Source organism: Ambystoma mexicanum, chromosome 2q (assembly GCF_040938575.1).
Source record: "Ambystoma mexicanum isolate Mex_15411 chromosome 2q, UKY_AmexF1_1, whole genome shotgun sequence".
NCBI classification, from domain to species: Eukaryota; Metazoa; Chordata; class Amphibia; order Caudata; family Ambystomatidae; genus Ambystoma; species Ambystoma mexicanum.
In genome coordinates, this window is record NC_090924.1 from 1,158,018,590 (window position 1) to 1,158,031,107 (window position 12,518).

The window sequence follows — 12,518 nt, forward strand, 5'->3', positions numbered from 1 at the left end:
CGCCCCACCAACCTTGGAGTAGGGCGGTAATTCCCCTTTCCGCCAAGGCGTTGCCGGTAATTTACCGGCATGGACCAAGGTGCTAATAGCACCTTGGTCCACCGCCTACCGTGTAATGAGGCCCTAAGACTTATAAACCTTCTCCAAGAAATTAGAGTCACCTTAAAGACCAACTATATGCCTCACCAGGTCATAATAGGTGACCTCACAAATCATGCCATGCAATCTAGCACCTGCCACCACAAATCATGATAGTCAATCTCATAAAGGCATCTGCCTCAATCAATACCACAAGACCTTTCTCAATGTGATATCAAATGAAGGTTAAAGGCCTCCTCATACTCTCTAATTTTAGAAGGTAGGGAGTTGAAGAGAGCTTTAGAAGCCTGGATGCACGGGGTGATCCACAATTCAAGAAAAACAAACAAATAGAACAATTCCCAAAACATCAAAAAGCCATCTATTACTGCAACATGATCTGTTCATCAAAAAAGAATCAAAAATAGGATAAAAAAGAATAAAAAAGAATGAAATGTCCATTGGTCTCAATAGTGCCAGTAAATAGCCATTCCAGAATAAGGTGTTTGTTCCTTAGGTGGTGAGCTGGTTTGCTTTGCTGGTAAAAACAGAACTGTTCTCGAAGCAGCCTAAACGGAATGCATATTCTTCTCAAGAATCAATATAAAGAGTCATTTAGGGACTGAAAATCCTGCAAAACAGCCAGAAGCCAGCTGAAAGGCATTCAGAACCAGTAAAAGAAGAAAAGAGGGAGTTGGCCCCTCCCAACTCGAAACCTCTGTGCTCCCTTTCCAACCAACTATATGTGTCTGCCCCGTATTCCCACCAGCTCTGCTGCCCCAAATAGCTGTGTGCAGGGCCTGAGCTTACTTTGTTATATACTCTTCGGGGGTGCCTATTCCGCGCCTACAATGCCAAAACTTTGTCCAGCACTGAAAACATTTCTAAACAAAATATTGATGACAAAAGCTTCATCCTATACAAGGAATTGTGACAACAAATAGGTATTAGCTGACAGCACCTTACTTCTGTAAATATTGCCCATGGCCATTTCGTCATTCAGCATTAGGAATTGTTCCAACAAATGTGTCAGAGAACTACAGAATCCTGTTTAAAACTACAGAAAGGACTACATTTTGTAGTTCGCAATGTTTGGCGTAATCTATGTTTTGTATTTTGCAAGAACATTGGCCTCAGTCCCAGCAAAAGCCTACATAGCATTGAATGGCATTGTTTACACAATAAGAGTGTGATGTACCCAGCTCAAGGCCGTTGGCAGGCAGCAAGGGCTAATGGAAAAAACTCTACTGTACTTCATCATAACAAACAAAAGGCAAATCTCACAGCTTGCATTAAACTAACCATGAAAGTGTTTTCATCGCACTGTGCATTTAGCAAGAAGGTCTGCTCTGTGGCCCAAACAAAATGCCAATTTAAGTTGGCTGATATGGGCAGACATGGAAAATTCATGTCAGTGCTGAGATGGCCCAAAATCGTGTTGTTTTAGAAATTGAGGGTTTGTGTGATTCCTTGAAGATTAGGGTCTTGCGGTCATTCCTGAGGAGTAGGAAACAGGTGGTAAGTCAGCTGTTGAGGAGGAGAAGATTCCACAGTCTAGGAGCATTCACAGAGAAGAGTATCATTCTTCTTTCCTTCCTGGCCCAGTAGTGTTGAAGTCAGCACATATCCTTGATTCCAGTGCATTGTAGGCCTCAGGAAATACAGATGTTAAATTTGAGGTATCTTGTATGGTTTAAGAATACAATTTTGTAGATGAATATGTCAGATTTGAAGCTGATATGTTTTTTAGGTGGGAGCAGAAGTTGTTTAATGATGGGCTGATGATGTGTTCTTATTTGCAGGTTTGTTACAGGTCAAGTGCTGCAGCATGTAGGACACATTTCAGAGGTGCCAAGGTGGCTTGCAGAAGGCATCCCAGGTGGACATTGCCACCATCCAGGTGGGAGAATATTGGCGAGTAAGGGCAGAAGTCACATGCCCCTTTGCACTTTAGGGTGAGGTGAATGTAGATGGAGGCACGGTAGGGGAGCCAGGAGAATGGAGTGGCGTCTCCCAAAGGAGTTGAATTATGATGGAAACATAGGGAATCTTGGTATTAGTATCACAGTTGTAATGAAACTCCATTTTAGAAGGTAGACCCCAACTTGAAATTGAGGTTTAGTGTTAGAGTTATGTCAGTAGGCTTATTCCCGTCCTGAGGGTTAGAGGATATGTGTGTGTGTTTTCTGGTTAATGCCCTGGCAGTGCTTCAGAAGAGTAATTAATTGTAAATACACAGTTTTCCATTGTGTCTTATCATTAGTGCATATAACCCAGAAGGAAAGTGTCCTGCAACAACAAGACAATTCCTGAATGGATCTTTTTTTTTTGATAATACATTTTATTGATTTGAGACAAACAAACAAACAACATAAGCACACTGTCGATACAGGTCATTGATTGTTTCCCACCGTTATTACAGACAACATTTTAAGTCTGAGTTCACTGCCCCTTCGCAGGAGCTACATTCGATTCCCCCGCTTTATTAGTACCCTGGGTGTCGAGGGGCGCCACATTCTCTCTTCTTGTCCGCTTATACAGAGTCACCTTTCGATGGGCGTCTTCCCACTTTTGCCATACTGTCTGCGCCTTGGCCGGACATCCTCTGACTGTGTATACCCTGTGCTCCATTGCAACACATATGTCTACGTCTGTCGTCCATTGTCCATAACTCAGAGTCTTCTCCGACCCCCATTTCTGAGCAATGTTTCTTTTGATAAGTGCGGTAGTGGTGAACACAAACAGTTTTTCATATTTTGTCAGGTCAACTTCATCGTCTATTCCCAACAGTAGCATCTTAGGATCTCTGGGAATCTCTTTGCCTAGGACTCTAGATAGTTTGTTACAACATGCCCCCCAGAACTGCTGAATGTGTGTGCATGTCCAGAGTATGTGAAAGAAGGTACCTTCCTCTGTTTTGCATCGCAGGCAGGTTGGATCATTTATCCTTCCCCATTTGTAGAGAGCCACTCTAGGATAGTATACTCTATGTAGTATCTTTAACTGAATCAGCCTGAGCCTTGACGATGTGGCTACCTCCCTAGGAAACATCAGAGCCATGACCCATTCTTCCGGTAGTATTGCACCCACATCAGTCTCCCATTTGGTCTGTAGTGCTCGCAATTCTGTCGTGCCAACGGAGGTTATGGCACTATATAGGACCAATGTCACTTTTTGAGTTATTCGCTCCGGGAAAAGGTTCCTTTCTATTGGGGTGAATTCTGGCAATGTGGTCATATCAGAGAGATTGCCCTGTAGTGCGTGTTGCAACTGAGTGGAATGATATTGTTCGGTTTGGGGAAGTGTGAGGCTAAGCGCCAGCTCCAGGAATGGAATTACGATGCCCTCTCTCACGACATCACCCAGTGTTAGTGTTCCATGTTGGGACCAGAGCGGCCATTTGGGGAGATTATATACACCCAGGAGATTTCTGTTATTCCACAGTGGTTGTGCTAGAGACCGCTTGTTGCCCCATCCCACAAATTTGTGTGTGTCCGTCCAGATTTGGGTTAAGTGTGTCCGCATATTGGAGATGTTTGGTTGGGCCCTTTTCCTATAAAGATATTGCATGACAGGGTTTACAGGAGTGTCAACTTCTAATGAACGGTTATGCAGCGCAGATTTGTCCCTGTGCAATTGGTCATTTACAATTGTCAATTGGCTGGCCCAATAGTATGTCTGTATTCGAGGAAGCCCTATTCCGCCCTCCCAAATGGATCTTTGGAGCGTGGCAAGTGCTATGCAGGGGCGGGGCCATAATTCCACAGCAACTTTCGGATTGATTGATCTATTTTCCCGAATACGTTTGGGGGGATGTGAAGTGGGGCATTTTGTAATATATATAGGAGTCGGGGCAGGGACATCATTTTAAAGAGCGCTGCTCTGCCTAGTAGCATCAGGGGGAGAGATGCCCAGTGTTGGGAATCTTCTGCGAGTCTCGTCATCACTGGGTGTACGTTTCTGGGGACATAATCATTAAGATTATTTGTGACGAGTATACCCAGGTACTTGAACTGCTCCCTTTCAACCTGATAGGGGCATTGTGGGGGTATCGCTTGTTCTACCTGCCCCAGTGGGAACAGGATGGATTTAGCCCAGTTAACCTGCAGGCCGCTGAAGGCGCCGTATTTTTGTAGCAATCCGGTCACTATGGGACAGGCTCTTACTGGATCGTGCAGGTATACAAGCAAGTCATCCGCATATAAGGACACTTTGTCTTCCCAGCTTTCTGACCAGCGGAAGCCCTTCCATGTCTCATTGCCTCTCAATAGTATCGTGAGTGGCTCGATTGCTATCGCGAATATCATGGTTGACAGAGGACATCCTTGCCTGGTTCATTTTCCTATTTCAAAGGGGTTTGATAAATAACCGTTTACCTTTGTGACTGCTATTGGTACTTTATACAGTAGTTTGAATTGGGGCCCAAATCCCATTCTTTGCATTATCTCCCAGATCGCTTCCCAGTTCACCGAATCGAATGCCTTTTTAAAATCCACCGCCAGCAGAGCTAGTGGGCCCTGAATGCTGGGCGCGTTTTCTATCACCGTATGTAAACAATGTACGTTCATGCGCGTGGATCTTTGTGGCATGAATCCACATTGATCCGGGTGAATCAAGGAGGATATAATTGGCTGGAGTCGGTTAGCTAGTGTTTTCGCTAGGATTTTGGTTTCGGTGTTGATGAGATAAATCGGTCTGTAAGAACTGCATCTATCCGGGGGTTTGTCTGCTTTGGGTATTAGCACTATAGTGGCTTGTCTCAGGTCTCATGGGAAGAATCCCTCACTGTGGGAAGTCTCATACATTTTCAATAGATGTGGTGTAATTATGTTTGTGCCTATTTTTTTCCACACCTCTACCGGGAAGCCGTTGGGCCCCAGGGTTTTCCCGGGTTGGAGGTCCGCCATGGCTGCGGACAGTTCGTCCTCTGTGATGTTCGTGTCTAGGAGGGCAGTTTGCTCGGGTGTCAGAGAGGGAAGGGTAACTCCCGCTAGGATTGTGGTATCAATGGGGGAGGTCGGTGCTTTGTAGAGCTCCCTATAATAGGAGGCAAACCCCTCCGCAATGTCCCGGTCCGCTGTTAACAGTGTGTCCCCCTGTGCCCTAATCGCCCTGACATGTCTGAGCCCTTCATCTCGCTTATCCAGCCATGCCAGCATTTTGCCCACTTTATCCCCAGTTTCGTACACTATGGCCCGCATTGCTGTGTGTGCCTGTTTGGCGTTGTCGAGGGCGATGCTCTGTAGTTGTTTTTGTGCTAGTTGCAATGCCCGGAGAGATTCTGGTTGGCCTTGGGATATATGAGCTGCCTCTGCCCTCTGCACTCGCAATTCCGCTTCCTGGATTGATTTAGCTTGTCTTTTCTTATGGGCCGCAATCCAGGAGATAAGTTCCCCCCTTAATACCGGTTTATATGCTTCCCATACGGTTGATGGGCTGCCTACAGAGTGTTCATTCACTTCAAAGTACGATTCTGTAGTTTTTTGTACATGCTCCAACAGTTCCGGGAAACCCAGATAGCAACTGTTCAGCCGCCAGGTAGGTGGGGGGGGGTTGGTCTATCGGTGTTGATTTCTATCATGAGCGGGGAGTGGTCTGATATGCCCCTGGGTAGGAACTGCGCTGCACTTACTAGGTGTATTTCAGATGTTGGCAGAAAGATGTAGTCAAGCCTTGATAATGAGGCGCGTGCCCCAGATAGGAACAAGTATTCCCTCGTGCCAGGGTGTAGGTGCCTCCACACATCTTTCAGTCCCATGGCATCCGTAAATGTGGCTAATTTAGTGCGCTTGGAGGGGTTTCTCGCGCGGACGTGCGTGCAATCAAGCTCCAGGTTCATTACCTCATTGAAGCCTCCCCCCACTATCACCAAGTTCGAGGGATCTGCAGTAATTACGGGTGTTAAGTCGTCGGTTAGGGAGGTAAATAAGGTTGGTGGTGCATAAATGGCTAACATGGATATGGTGCATTCCCAGAGAGTCCCGGTTATATGTACATATCTGCCCCCTGTGTCCTGTGCAACGGATAACAGTTTAAAAGGCAATTGCTTATGTATTAGGATCAGAACTCCCAGGGCCCCCATGGAAAAGCCTGAGTGCAGTGCTATGCGGTAATTTGTTAGCTTGAAGAGGTTGCAGTTCGTGCCTGCTAAGTGGGTTTCCGTTAGGAAAGCTGCGTCTGGCACATGTCGATTTAGTTGTTGTAAAACAAGGTGCCTCTTAATGCTACTGCCCAGCCCGTTCACATTCCAGGTCATAATCTTAATGGACTTGGTGTTATTCCTCTTGTTGGATTCCATCATATCAGATAGGGATTGGGTGTGGTGGGTTGTGCTGTGTGTGCCCTGTGGTAGTGAACTTTATCTCTCTGGTGGGAGCCAAATCCCGACCTAAAGTGTGCTGTAACTTCTGTGCCCGAGTGGAGCCACGGGCCATTTTAAAACAAGGAACTAAACAAACAACTTCTGGTGCAATTTCAAACTCCCCTACTCCCTCCACATACTCTGCCTCAACATGAAGTATCTATCGCCCGAACATCTGTCCGAGCTCACCAATGGTTTGCTCAGACAACAATTAACAACCCCTACAAGTTCTACAACTGTTCCCATGTAACTAGGGGGGTGCGTGCGTCCAAAACGGCCGCTATATGTTTCCTCATCCGTGTCTAATACCTTGCTGCATTGTTTCCATCGGATGCCGATCCCCCGTCGTGGGGCCCGCCACTTGGGTGATCGCTGCTGCCTTGTCTCCCATCTCAGCCCTCCCCCACAAGTGGTGGCATAATGTCATCACGGTTCGGTGGCTGGTCCGGGGGGGTCTCTGTGCGGAGGATTTCCAGGGTGCGCCGGTCTGTTTCTTCAATTCGGTCTCCAGTCGCCATCTATGTGTAGTTCTGCCCACCTCCATGCCTCTTTAGGGTCAGTGAAGTGGACCGTCGTCCCTTTATGGAAAATGTTCAGTTGGGCCGGAAAGATTAGGCTACATTTGACATTCGGAGAGCGCAGCTGTTTTTGATTTGCTCAAATGACTGCCTCGCCTTTTGCACTTCTCTTGTATAGTCCGGAGATAAGACAATTCTGGAGCCATTGTGGGTTATCGAGCCCCTCGTGCGTGCCATTTGCAGCAATGCGTCCTGGTCTCTGTAATTCAGGAACCTTGCCACCACCGTGCGCGGCGGGGATCCAGGTCGGGGGACGCCCAGTGGGCACTCGGTAAGCTCGTACTATCGAGAAGAATTTGGAGAAACTCTTTTTATCAAACAGATCGATGAGCCATTGTTCCAGGAACAGTTCCATGCAGTCACCTTCGGCCTTCTCAGGCAAGCCTAGGATGCGTACATTGTTTCGTCTTGATCTGCCCTCTCCTTCATCTACTCTCGCTTCTAGTACCTTCAGGCGGCCGTGGTTCTGTGGAGTTGCTGCTTCAGGTTCCTCAGGCCATCCTCCGTCATAGATATACGCTGCTCGGCCTCACCGGTGCGGGACATCAACTTTTGGAGATCGTTGCGTAGCAGCGAGACATCCACACTTATTCCATCGATTTTCTGCTCCATGGAGGCACGGGAATCAGCGATCGCCGCCATAATGTCCTTCAGAGAGATTGCTCCTGTTTCCTCCTCCATTGTTTTGCTGCAGTCTTGCTCTACCGGCGCATTCGCTGCAGCAGAGGTGAATTGGTCAATTTTGCTTTGAGTACCGGTTTTCCTGGATTTTTCTTTTCCCATGTCAGAGGTATTTACATGGGAGTTTCTGCGTAACATGTGCTGCCAATGTGTCCGGTGTCCGATAAACACCTTTCGATTTGGGCTGCTGTGTGCTGGGGGCCAGTTAGGGCTTGGCACGGGGATAAGTCTTGGTTCAAGGCGCCTCAAACTCCTCCTTTTGCAGGCTCCTCACTTACTTTAATGCAGGGTGCTCGAGGGAGTTTTGTCCGTGATCGCTGCTCCTTCAACCGGGCCTGTCCTCGTGTGCGTCCTCTTCAGGCATGACACTTTCTCTCCCCCGGATCGTCTAGCGGATGAGCGGGAAGCTCGCCACTCCTCTCAGCAGGACGGGTGTCGGGACGGAGGTGAGGCGGCCTTCTTCTCCCGGGCAACCCCCACGTAGCCCCGCTCCACGCTTCGCCTGTCCGCCTGCACCCGTCACGCGCCGGGAGACATCCCAGGCCCGCTCCCCACACCTCTTGTTCCCTTTAGCCGGCATCCGTTCACAATCTCGTATCTTTGCTGCGTTGGCAGGTTTACATCGGCACGTAGCACGACGCCATCTTGGAATCGCTTCCTCGGGACACTTCGGGGATATCTCTATCCTCCGGACGCCTCGCCGTTGCACTTTTCGCTACGGTTTTCTCCCGAAAATTTGCAGCAGCGGTTCCCCTCGCCGAGGGTCTGATTAATAGTTGTCGTTCGACACGGATGGCAGGTGATTTAAGCAGGATGTATGTAGCGGGGCCAGGAACTCGAAGGCTCACATCCACATTGTTCCGTAGCTGGCCACGCCCCCCCTGAATGGATCTTTGAAGAGCTATCCCATGAGAAGTCAGGTGAGGGCATTAGGCCTTTGCTAGTCCAGACCTCTATGTAATAGCTGCCCGAGACCCCCAAAGCGCCAGACACAAATATTCACGGACATTGACCAGCCAAGACCTCGGCCATAAAACTGTACATTGGCCAATTGATCAGGAAGATCAGAGAGCATTGACAGGCTGCCCCAACCATCAGTTCATGTGATTTAGCTGTGAGGTGCCAGGGGAGAAGGCAACAAATGTAAACTGCAGGTGGGAAAGTTGCATAGGCACCAGCGGGTCTGGTATTGGAGTGGGGGTTCACGTTATTCTAAGAAGTTATCACAACCTCGAAAGTATTCGCCTTGCTCATGTCCTTGGTACCAGGAGCACTGTAGAAACTATTCAATAATGAATTGTGCACCTAAAATTGCAAATTAGAGCCTTTATACCCAATGATGAAAGAAGAAGATCCCTACGTGGAAGAAGATGGACAGAAGAAGTTGGGACCAATCGCATGGCATCCCGTATGAAGCAGGATATATGTGTATAGGGTCACAACAACCACCTACCTGGATTTGTAACCTATGTTTATCTTTATAACCCATTGCTTATCCTGTGTTTGTCAGAGTGTATTGTGGCAGCAGAGATCTTTGCTGGCACGTATTTTATTTTTTGATAATAAAACTTGTTCTTCTTGCAAGCGGTATGCTGAGCATTTTCCCCCTGTGGGTTTCATTTTTTTCTGGTGTGACCATTGAGGGGTTACTCTACAATTTGGTGACCCCTGACGTGATCACAGATTTTCCGCACAGACAGAGGATTGCTGGTCTGGAGGGGCCGTGCCCATGTGCAACTGTTAGGAAAGATTTCATTTATGTACAATTTTGCCTCCATGTATGGACTCCCAAACTTTTTGCTTTTGTTTGACTTTTCTATCCTGACTTATTTCAGTGGAGCCCAACTTTCAGCTGAACTCCATTGGGCTTTTTCTCACTTGTTATGGGTAAACTGACACGTCCATCAAACAGTCAGTACTGGGAAGCTATGTTTCCCATAGTCTTTGACTATGTTGCCATTTCTTGGTAACTTTTGAACAGTGCACAATGCACCTTCCAGTACTGTGCGCTGGGGTCCCTTTTTGTTTATGGGCCTAGACAGCCTCAAAGGATTTATTGGTGATTGCACGAGTGTGCCTGGGACGAAGTGGTGACAGCAGTTACTTTTTATATTGTTTTACTTCTTTTTACTGAATCATATTGCATTTACCACATTTGATTCAAGACTCTGGCAAAGTCTGAAAATGGCAGAGCCACAAAGTCTTTTGTTATGTCCCATTGCCATTTTGTCCCTTGCCTTCACCCGGGTCGAGTAACCTGGGTTTTCCTTATTTGGGCACGCAGCCTCCCACGAAAACTGACCTTTTTTGCGTGCTTCTGCCTGTTACGTGTGTCTGCCCAGGAAGCGGGTTGGGATTGTCTGGTCCCAATCCACACTACTGGTGCAGGATGCCTGGAGTGCCACAGTGTCTGAGACCACCGTGGACCGTGATTGGTCCAAGACTGGGATTTCTGCAAGAGAGCAGATCTTCAATTGGAAGTCCTCGATTTTGTCAGAAAGCTAATCTTGGATAAGAGAAGGGGCTCTGCATCCATTCCAGGTCGATCACCTGAGGTCACTAAACTACAGAAGGAGCTAAGTCTCCTGCATGAAGAAACAGACTTGTAAAACTGCTGGAGATGCTTTGTAAGGTTTTGGCATCCTTCGCCTTCTGCTGTTCCATCGGACCACTGATTTCTTCTTTGATCAAGAAGGCCTGCCAAAGCACTTTGCCCCTTAGGAGTAGTGGGAACCACTATTGAACTGGAGGCTTCCAGCCCTTTAAGATGAGGTAGCAATACCCTTGAGATGAATGGGGATGCAGAAGTTACTCAAACATCAATAATCAAAACGACTCAGGTAGTTGGCAAAAGATTAACTGTTTTAATATCAATTATCTAAAACAGGGAGTACAACAGACATCTAAAGACATCTCACCATAAGATCTGTCAATGCATCTAAAAAAAACATTCTTTTATAGCAAATAATCATCATTGATGACGTTAACCTACGTATTACTAACGTCATCCTACGTGGCAAACTACAAAAACCTAGTGGCAATTGTGATAGGCTCTTAAGGAACTTCTAAGTATACGATCCATACTCATCTATAAGAGTGAAGAAAAGTGATAGGATTCTTAACATCAGGTGGGGCAACTAAGCCCTCTCCTAAAACAGATCACTATGAACATCACTAAATACACAACGTCCCATTGGCTACACAAACTATAGGACCCTTAATCACGCAGCCCCCTACCATTGGTTGGCACTCTAACCCCCGTAAGTACTTTTCCACCTACGTTAGCAGCACGCAGACTGGACTTACAGGTGCTGGTGAGCTAGTCTTCAACAATAGATTCCCACCAAGTAGCATATTCATCCATCATCACCTCAGTGGTCTGCTGTCAATTAAGGCTTTGAACTTGTCCATGAGAGTGTTGTTTTGCTCTGAAGAATTCAGGGCAGTGAAGGCACGCTCTGCCCTCATGCGTAGGTGTAACCATCATGTTCGTCCAACTTCATCCTTCCACGTGACTGATGACCACAAAACCGAGCCCTAATGTATTTAAAATACTATTTTCCAATAGGCCTCTGATGTCTTCCTTGTTTTTTTCCATGCCTTCTGAACAAGAGTTTAATTCTTTCACACGATTTGTATCCATTGTCTGCTCACCCCAGTTTGATAAGACCTTGGCTTTTTGGCTCATTTCTTCTCGCCTTTCTGAGATCTGCTTCTGTACTTTAATTGCTTTTATAACTGCGACACACTGGAAACAAGGCCTTCCTTCTCTGGTCCAGCTCTGCTTAACACGTCGTGGAAACATCTATCCTTTACTCATTTCAATCTATATATGTATATGCTGGTGCATGCCACAATCTATTCTCTATAAAGCTAGCCTCAAGAATACTTTGTCTGCTTGTGTTTCTTTGCATCTGTTCCCGTATAAAATGTCTTGATGTCTTCATTAGTTCTGTAGCATGCGTTTCTTCATCTTGATCCCAAGATGCCACTTATCTTTGATACTTTCATGATGCCTTATAGAATATCTGCATTCTCTTATCTCTGCATCTCTTCTATGTACGTCAGGTCGGCCCTGTGTTACGTCACCAATTCTTCTTTGCCATTTATTGGTCCTGCTTCTTCCTGGATTTCATTCAAATGGCCATCATACTGTCTCATATGCAGGTATGGCTTTCTCAATGGGAACCTTGCCTCCAGGATTCTCTTTGATGCTGGTATGTTCACTGGTACTGCACGTATCTCACACTCTGGTTCCCAACATATAGGCAATATGGGCGAAGTGGTTGAGGTTGGGGTACTTAGCTCCTTCTCTACACTCCCCCCTCTGGGGGATTCATCAACCACTCTCCCATCATTCTTCACATCTAGACACCCTTGTCTGAAGAAATGCTTCTTTGGGATCCATATTTTTATGACTCCCTTCAGGCCTCCAGCTCATTTCACATGCTCATCCTTGTTCCAAGTCATGGGCATGCACTGTCCACTTGGACTGCAATAGATCCACTTCCCCACATACATCTTATGTTTCTTTGGATACAGGAACATGGTTCCCTCAGGTGCATGGATGCTGGCCTTCACAAAGTCTCTGATTTCTTCATCTGTCAAATCTCTGGCTTTCCATCCTGATTCAACATCGATCATGATTGTCATCCCTATGGCTTTATTTGCAGTCTTCTTGCATTGTGTGATTATTATCTTGATCACATAAAATCTGAGTAACACCAACACGATCAGGGCTACAAGGAAAACAGTGATCCAAACCAGCTGTCATCAGCAATATCTTCCACTTTGTCTATCATCTGGATATATAGCTTCAT